The 9,001-nt window shown below is 37.1% G+C and overlaps 2 long non-coding RNA genes across 2 annotated transcripts; both read left to right on the forward strand.

Moving 5' to 3' along the window:
* The first annotated feature begins 745 nt into the window (after nucleotides 1-745).
* On the forward strand, nucleotides 746-1,049 carry LOC143715688 (uncharacterized). Its single transcript, XR_013195868.1, has 3 exons — nucleotides 746-819; nucleotides 901-951; nucleotides 1,023-1,049. It is a non-coding gene; the product is annotated as an uncharacterized LOC143715688 (long non-coding RNA).
* A 3,641-nt stretch (nucleotides 1,050-4,690) lies between these two features.
* On the forward strand, nucleotides 4,691-6,496 carry LOC143715635 (uncharacterized). The gene is made up of 3 exons (XR_013195844.1): nucleotides 4,691-4,769; nucleotides 5,566-5,601; nucleotides 6,391-6,496. It is a non-coding gene; the product is annotated as an uncharacterized LOC143715635 (long non-coding RNA).
* Nucleotides 6,497-9,001: the final 2,505 nt, after the last annotated feature.

Raw genomic sequence — 9,001 nt, forward strand, 5'->3', positions numbered from 1 at the left:
TGGCAGGAAATTGCTGATCGTATCAATACGTAAGTAGCGGTGTAAACTATTTAAAATACTTTATCAACATTGAATGTGTGTCACAATACATTGCAAAGTTTGTGTGAATAACAGTAACGTTAATAGCTTTCACGCAGCAGCAACTTAAGTGAAGGAAAAAGAACCTGGCAGCAGATGAAAATAAAAATATAGTTCAGAATGGTAAGTAAATCTAATGGTATGTACATATGTAATCAATGCCAGCTTGAAGTTACAACTATTCAGGGTTTTTTTTATTATTATTTTTAATTGCAGCGACCAAAAAGAAGACTGAGGTTGCTGGCACTGGGGGTGGGCCACCACCAGCCAGCTTCATTCCTGCAGAGGAGCTGGCTTTGGAAATTAATAAAGGGAGGCCCGTCCTTGAGGGAATGGGGGGGGGGGGGGGGGGCATCACCTAAAATCATATCACATAGTATAAGGAGTGAGTATATAAAAGGTGTGTGTGTGTGTGTGTGTTTTATTGTCATTATTCCTTCCTGACTAACTGATTTCCTCCTTCCTTAGGCATTGTAAGCCTACATCATAGCAGTAATGTCATGTAGAGGTACTTGTGCTACTGTAATGGTGCATTTTGGTACAAAAATATATATTTTTTTCTATCAAGATTCTGTATGCTTTATGGATCCACCAGACATCATGTTGCCTGTGAGTATGAGACCTTTTAAATCAGTCATGTAAGCTAATGAGTTTAACTGAGTTAATCAGTGGTCACAGGGAGAAGGCCCATCAGTTGAGGAGGATAAGGAGACTGTGTCTGTATGTTCAAGGAGGCCTGAGGTACTCACAGGTTCCATGATATACTGTATTGAATATTAAAAAGTGTACTTGTGTGATAAAATGATCATAATCTGATTTCAGGATGCTGACACTGTTCTAGAGCCCTCTCAGTCTGGGACCACATGTGACAAAGTGAGTATTAAGAAATGAAAACAATGTGACAAGAGTATTCAATGAAATAACTTAAATCTATGTTGCTACAGAACCCAGAAAACATAAAAGGAGTGTATAAACGCTACGTCCTTATACAAATGGAAGCGATTGATATCGACATCCAGTATAAAAAACTGAAGATGAGGAAGTTGGAGCTGGAAATTCAACAGCTACAGAAAAATGCAAGTAGCAACTACCATTTAAAAAAAAAAACACATTTAAACATTTAAACGCAGTTTAAATGAATAAATATGTAAAGGTAATATATATACGCTTTAGCATCAATATATGAGGCTATAAAATGACTACATGTGAGCTTAAATGTTCAATTCTCTATACCTTTATCAGCTGTATAAAATAACTTCACAACTTTTACTTGCACTGATATACAGTAGCGAGACTTTTTCTTTTAGTTGTCCTCTTCCATAGACAGCTGTTTACTTCTTGCTGTGTAAATTTGTTTACATTCTTATTATTTTAATAATTCTATTTAATAAGTGAATTGCGCTGCTTCTCTCGCGAGAAATTAATCTCAGTTTCACTCTTTCTCAACATGTGATTGGCTGTTCACTACTGATGTCACACTTAAACTCCTAAACTCAGGATCAAAGCCTGGGTTGACAGAGAAAGTTGATGATCAGCATCATGGTACCAACAAAGCCTGGTTGGATTGGTTTGGTTTTGTCAACTCTAAACTAATCCTGTAACCCTGAGTTTGTTCAACTACCCTCATGGTACAGGCCTCAGGTTAATTTGCCAGCATAAGTTGCCGGGGTAACTAAGTTTGAACTTTTTTAAGTTTGATTTATGAAACCGAATCTACCAAAAATAAGCCTGACTAACCGAAATAAGCCTGGCTTATACTCTAATCTTGGTTTATGGAACAACCCTCAGATCGTGTATAGAGTCGGTGGGCGGGCTTAACATAATGACGACAGAGTTGCGACGGTTCACTGCTACTTGAAAACAAAGAATGGCTGCTGCTGCTGGCGAACAGCGGTCATTCGATTCGGCTTTGGCCGCGACTCTGGAGGATTTGAAGTTAAACTTTTCTTTGAAAAAAGATTTCGGCATGCCAATTGAGAGTTCCCAGACCTAACATCTTGATGTGGGTCTGGTATGCCAGGCTACGAAAAAGTTGCAGAAAGAGGCAGAGTGTAAACCAGTGTGTGTTTTTACATTTTATTTTCAGTTCAAAATCTCACAAAACGCTGAAGCTATAGAGATGTTATTGCAAGACCAGTCTAAAACCTTGGCATGTTTGCATTTCATTTTTCAATTGTCTAGATTTAGTTCAGTTTTTTTTATTTTTTTTATAATATTTTGCAGCATGCTTTGAACAAATGTATATTGTATCTTGAAGTGAAACAGATGTTTCTTATATTATGCCTGTAACAGTTGGGTTCACTAGTTCTAAAATGTTTAATGTTGCATACTTGCAGCAGGTTATCTGATAAAAATATTAATATTAAAGAAAAATGTTATACGGACTAAGAGGCTTTTGCATCTGAAGTCTTCATATGTTGACAGGCAGGTAGGACATTGTAGGCTATCATTGCATTTGGACCGAATGCAATGATTGGATGAACATGTTATGGTCATACGCCTTACACAAATAAATACATTTAGACCACTTAACTTAGTAATTGCTATCAGGATGTAAAGAGACTTTCAACCAGCATAACAGAAGAAGTCTCTGAAACAAACCATCTGTACCGTGCCTTTAAGTCTATTAAAAATAGGCTACCTGTAGAAATCTAGCTGTGTTTTTCCATTTCCATTTATCACTGCAGCTGTTTGGTTGGCTCAAAAAGGGAAAAATTAAACCCAAAAATTAAAATTAGCCAATGATTTACTCACCCAGAAGGCCTTCTGAAGCGAAGCGATGTGTTCGTGTAAGAAAAATAACCATATTTAAAACCTTATCGACTAAAAGAGCCAAAAGAGTAACCATTGAATTTGACATACAACATAATGAGGAACGTGGTGGCCCAGCCCTGTTTGTTTGAACCGCGAGAGGCGTCAAAGCTTACGCTACCCCTACGTCATACATACATCGCCAAGTGTTACCCCATCCTCATGTGTTTTGGGTGAACTATCCCTTTAAGGCTGCCATCTTTGCTAATTCGGCTCAAACATTTTTTGGAACATTTAAATGGAACACTGATTAAAAATAAAATAAAAATACACACTGTATTTTACAATTTGACACAGTACAATCATATTGTATTTTTGAATTTTTTCCTTGGGAAAAAAATTAGGCTAATTGGCCAGAAAACATTACTACTTTGAATGGCCGTCTAACGAGAAGCACCTGGCTGCAGCCTGCAGATTTGGGCGGGGGTGCACCTGGGACGGGGCTGCACCACAATGCTTCTCATTGGTTAGTGGCAAAGTGATGACGTCGATCGAGGTGGGGCCGCACCTGGGGCACGTCTCTACCCATAGATGAAAGGCTTGTTCGACTTGAACCGGCGCTGCACAGACCGATCGGTTGATGACATCAAAGTACCGCGAGAGCGATTAGAGAGCAGACGGCTCCTTATGCTTTTGAATCGCTCTCGCGGTACTTTGATGTCATCAACCGATCGGTCTGCGCAGCGCCGGTTCAAGTCGAACAAGCCTGATGTCTATAGGCTTGTTTGAGATGAGCAAAATCTGCGCAGAACCGATCACCGGTGATCAGCGCGTAATGCATGCCGGTTAGAAATGTGTCCGAGTGCGGTCCGCCTTGCTCTGATGTCATGCTGACGTGTGTCAAAAAGCTCTCGCGAGCGCAAGGCGCACGTGTCGGATTCTGCAGTCGCGCGCAGTTGCTCTCCACCGACTGGGCTGATCTAAAGCATGATGGGAAACGACTTGCTGACGACACAGCTTAATGTTGATTGGTTTAAACAACCGTGATGTATCGTTTTCTTTTAAAATGTTTGATTTTAAAACTCGGATATCATGTTTTATGCGTATATACATATGTATGTTATGTGTGAATATTCCCAAACTCTCGGACAGTGCGATCTCTATGGGTTATGCAATGTCATTTTATTATATATATGAAGAGTTCAGATGCAAAAGCCTCTAAGTGCCATCTGAAAATTTATTTTAGAATGATGATTTTTATCAAGCTCGTATATTTTAGTTCATTAATTTCAATTAAATGTCAATTAAAATTACCTGTTAATTGTCATTTAAGTGAAATTACTGAACTTAAATATACGAGCTTGATAAAAATGATCATTGTAGAAGAAAATTTCAGATGGCACTTAGAGGCTTTTGCATCTGAACTCTTCATATATATATATATATATATATATATATATATATATATATATATATATATATATATATATATATATATATATATATATAACGCATAGCCTATGTCTGTATTAAAGAAAAAATGATTGATAAACACTTATTTGGAATGGAATTAAATAACAAGTAGGCCTACTTTGGGTGTCTTGTTCATTATATTTATTTTCATATAAAAGCAACAGAACTTAAATTACATCCAGTTTATTAGCAACACTGTGCACGAGCGTGAATCCCGCGATATCCATCATTGATCTCGCAGGTATCAGATCCACTGCGAGAAGCGAGAACTGTCCGGCTTGCCTGCGCTTTTTTCACTCCTCCTCTCACTGCAGCCGCCTACTCTCGACTACATTTAAGGCGAGGCAAGGAGCATCTCAAACAAGCCTTATGTCTCTACCCGCCAACATCTCTTCTCATTGGTTACTGACGTGAACTCATGACGTCGATTCTAGCATGTTTTCATTTCGGCTGTTCATCTCTGCATGGTGAGTACGGGCAAGCTACTCTTCTTTTCTCTAATTTTATTTACAATTTTTAATTCTGAAGTGGCGTTTAGTGTGATGACAAAATGAAGTGATGTAAAAATAAGATTGTGTCACTTTACTCACCATATCGCACAAATAACTAGGGCAGCGTTTCCCAAAAGCATTGTAGGTGTGTGTGTGTGTGTGTGTGTGTGTGTGTGTGTGTGTGTGTGTGTGTGTGTTTAGATTAGGATATAGTGTTAAAACAAGGCCCTTACAAAGAAATACAGTGGCAAAACTGAACCAGGAAAATAGGATTTTAGAGTTAATAGTAACAATATACAAAGTCATATTGTAGGACTTTTTTTTCTATGAATAAATTTATTAAATGTAAACTATTTTGATATTATTGTTATTAATAAGTATACATTTATTTAATTGAACATGAAACTACATTCAATAGTAATACAAAGTCAACAAAACTCCTTGGAAAGTAGGGCTTGTTTTATATATTGCATACTGTTACTTATACTTATGCTGCTGCTATACAGTATATGCACTGTCCAATCCTTCTGCTGGAGTGCCACTGTCCTGTAGAGTTTAGCCCCAACCCCTGTTAAACACACTTGAACCAGCCAATCAAGGTCTTACTAGACATACTAGAAGCTTCCAGGCAGGTGTGTGGAGTCAAGCTGGAGCTAAACTCTGCAGGACAGTGGCCCTCCAGGAGTGACTTTGGACACCCCTGCACTAGAGTAATAAAATAATAAAACATTTCATGCTAATTCTGATGCTCTATACTTCCTTCTCTTTGCAGATCCTTGGCATTGTCATCCCCATTTATATTCCCTGGGTGCCACTTTTGCTATTTTAATTTATATTATTTTTGTGGTAACACTTTACAATAAGGTTCATTAGTTAACATTTTTTAATGCATTAACTAATATGAACTAACGATGAGGAATACATTTGTTACAATTCTTAGTCAATCTTTGTTAATGTTAGTTAATAAAAATACAGCTGTTCATTGTTTGTTCATGTTAGTTCACAGTGCATTAACTAATGTTAACAAATACAACCTTTGATTTTAATAATGTATTAGTAAATGTTGAAGTTAATTTTAACTAAGATTAATAAATGCTGTAAAAGTATTGTTCATTCTTAGTTCATGTTAACTAAGGTAGTTAACTAATGTTAACTAATGAACCTTATTGTAAAGTGTTACCATTTTTGTTTTGCTGTGTTAATTATTCTCTAACTCTTACTCTAGTCCTCCATCTCTCTCACCTATTTTTTGTTGTTGTTTACTTTATAACTCAAAGGCTCTTTTTGATATTCAAACTGAAAACCTTCAAACTTCAAGCTTTTAAAACTATTTCAAACTTTTAGGATAGGCTTTCTCAAGCCAAATTAAAGTTTGTCTTGACAAACTTTTTTTAACTAGTTTATGTTGTTCATAAACAAAGTGAGTCTCTTAGGTATTTTACAGACAAAGCAAATAACACTCAGGTATATCTTGTTTAACATTTTCCTATATGTTTAAAATGTATAAAAAAGAAATTCCTTGTATGACTCTGTACTATGTTAATGCCGTTATTCAAAATGATTCAATATTGTTTGTTCTGTATTTTATCTAAATTAGGTGTTGTGAACTGGAGTGCATTTTCCAGAGAATATAGGCAAGAGTTCCGGGTGCCGTACTCGATGACTCTGTGCTTGCACTGCACTGAAATACACAAGGACTGTCAAGTCAAGTCAAGTCATCCTCATTTATATAGCGCTTTTAACAATGTGGATTGTTTCAAAGCAGCTTTACAGAGATAAAGATATAATTTAAGGTAACAGAGATTGGTTTGGTTTTATAGTGGCTCTTGAAAAATGTTTTTTCCAGCTAAAGTTAGTTTTGATTGAGTCACTTCCGTCTAAATGATCATTTGTTATTAAATTAGGGGCCGCTAAGACGACACAGTTCTCTCTAAACAGACTTTAAACGTGAACCTGTGATAGACGCTGATGGCGTTCACATGCGCATTAAGAATTGATTCTATAGTTATGTGCGTTTGAATATATGTGCGCAGGTAATTCCTTACAAACCATGCCTAAACAAACTACTTGTCTATAAATTTTGATGCAGATTTTTTATTTTATCTTATCACTTTGGGTAGGTACGCGAACCGAAAAATTCCACAACGCTTTATCTGTAGAGTGGTATAGGGATCCTCCAAAGGGAGAGGCTAGTTGGCACTTCAGCACTGCATTGTCATCGGGTCCAGGCGAAAGTCCTTCGTCAGATCTGGAAACGGCCTGGATCCAGCAGGCTGCGGGAAAACCTCGGGACTGCCCACCTGGGTCTGTGTGGTGATGGCAGAAGAGGAGTCCTGCGTGTGTGTGATGGCAGAAGAGGAGTCCTGCGTGTGTGTGATAGCAGAAGACGAGTGTGAGTGTGAGTGAGTGAGTGAGTGAGTGAAGAGGACTCCTGTGTGGATTTTTTTTCTGACAAGGAGGTTGAGGGCTATTGCTTGGTTGATTGTTTTTTCAATGATGGAGGGCAATTTCAGGCTGAGTAGATTGACTGTATGTGTGTGTGTGTACGTGATTATCTGTATGTGTGCATATCTCTACACAATTATTCTTGTTTCGAAATAAAAGTTATCACTGGTATGAGTTTGGTTTTTGGAGTTGGCATGCATACTATGGGATAAAGAGATTGACAATGTACTTTATGTAGTTGGTTTAACTTCAAACTACTTTATTGGCATAAATGTTTTATAATAACCTATATAATGCACAAAAAAATAAACAAGAACTATTACAGAGGAATGATTAAAATAAGAAATATATAAGGTGCCTTTAATGTTTACAGTAATTTTGTAATTTACACAGTGAAGTGCAATAGAATGTGAAAAACTTTTAAAATACTACACAGATATTACACAATATATACTCTGTAATTCCTTATAAGTCTACCTTAGATAGGCATAGTTAAAACTATGGATATGGGCTCTGCTCCTTTTTGCTTCTTTCATTATTACTTTAGAGTTTTTTAAATACTTTATCATTTTATGAAAGTATTTCAAATTTGCGCATGCGTTTTGAAGACGCATCGACGTCATTACTGTACCACTTAACGCATATACGATGTATGCGCTATCAGCGCGATATAGCGCATGAGTTTTAAAGACTGCATTGTTTTCAAACACATTTCCTGTTTACCGTGGCGTCGACCTCATAACTGTGCCACTAACCAGGTGCAGCCCCGCCCCGATCTGCAGGCTGCAGTCAGGTGTACTTGCGTCTAACCGTCTTTGAATTTCATAATAGTGTAGTTACATACTCTACCAGCAGGGGCTAAAGGGGTGGTCAAGAGCAATAAATAGCTCCTCTCCTTTTTTATAATAATTAATTAGCACTAATGCTTTCTGTACACCTAAAGACTTTGAAAAGATTTAGAAAAGACTTTATAAGATTATCAGCTCACATCTAAAGACTTGGGTTCACAGTTTTTAGTCTCAGACTAAAGACTTGCGATAATATCAAACATGTTTGATATTAAAGACTAGAGAAGTTGGTTTCTTTCAAATAGACTATTTTTGTACAAAAAATAAAATGAAGCATATTCACTTATAGATTTAGGAAGAATCTAGTATTACTACAATATCATTGTAAATGAAAGGCTTTTATGAAGACCTAAAGCTGGAAAATGTCGATACACTAAATGCTTGTAAATGTGCATGTTCATTTGGGTGTCTACACACAGCTGCAAGAGCAACCCAGCTCTGTGACTGTGGATATGTTTTATAGAAGGTATATGTGGCAAGAATATGAAAGTGTCAGCCTTATAGCTTGAAAGGAGGGGCTTTTATGAAGGGCTTTATGGAAGGCCAGCATCACTGCGAAGCATCAGTCATTCTTTTTGGCCTACAGCATCGTTGGTTTGCCCTTTCTAAAACAACATTCAGTGAGCTTTAAAGTAGTTTTTTTGTTTTTGTTTTTCTCAAAAAGACTCCATCACACACTTGTGAACTGGGAAATGCCTACCATCCTACCATCTACTGCATGTACATATGTGAGAGCTTACAGAACAGTTTTGACCTCAATTATAAAAGTCTCCCTGCAAGCAAAGATGCTGAAATTTAAATATGTTAATTTCACTGTCCACCTGCGAAAGGTGGGATTTAAACCCACATCTTAACTAACTTAATTTCTTTCACCTTAACCACTATATGTCTGAGAACAGAAACCCTTACCTTATA

This window comes from Siphateles boraxobius, unplaced genomic scaffold (assembly GCF_051911475.1).
Source record: "Siphateles boraxobius isolate OS27281-9 unplaced genomic scaffold, OSU_SipBor_1 6, whole genome shotgun sequence".
NCBI classification, from domain to species: domain Eukaryota; kingdom Metazoa; phylum Chordata; class Actinopteri; order Cypriniformes; family Leuciscidae; genus Siphateles; species Siphateles boraxobius.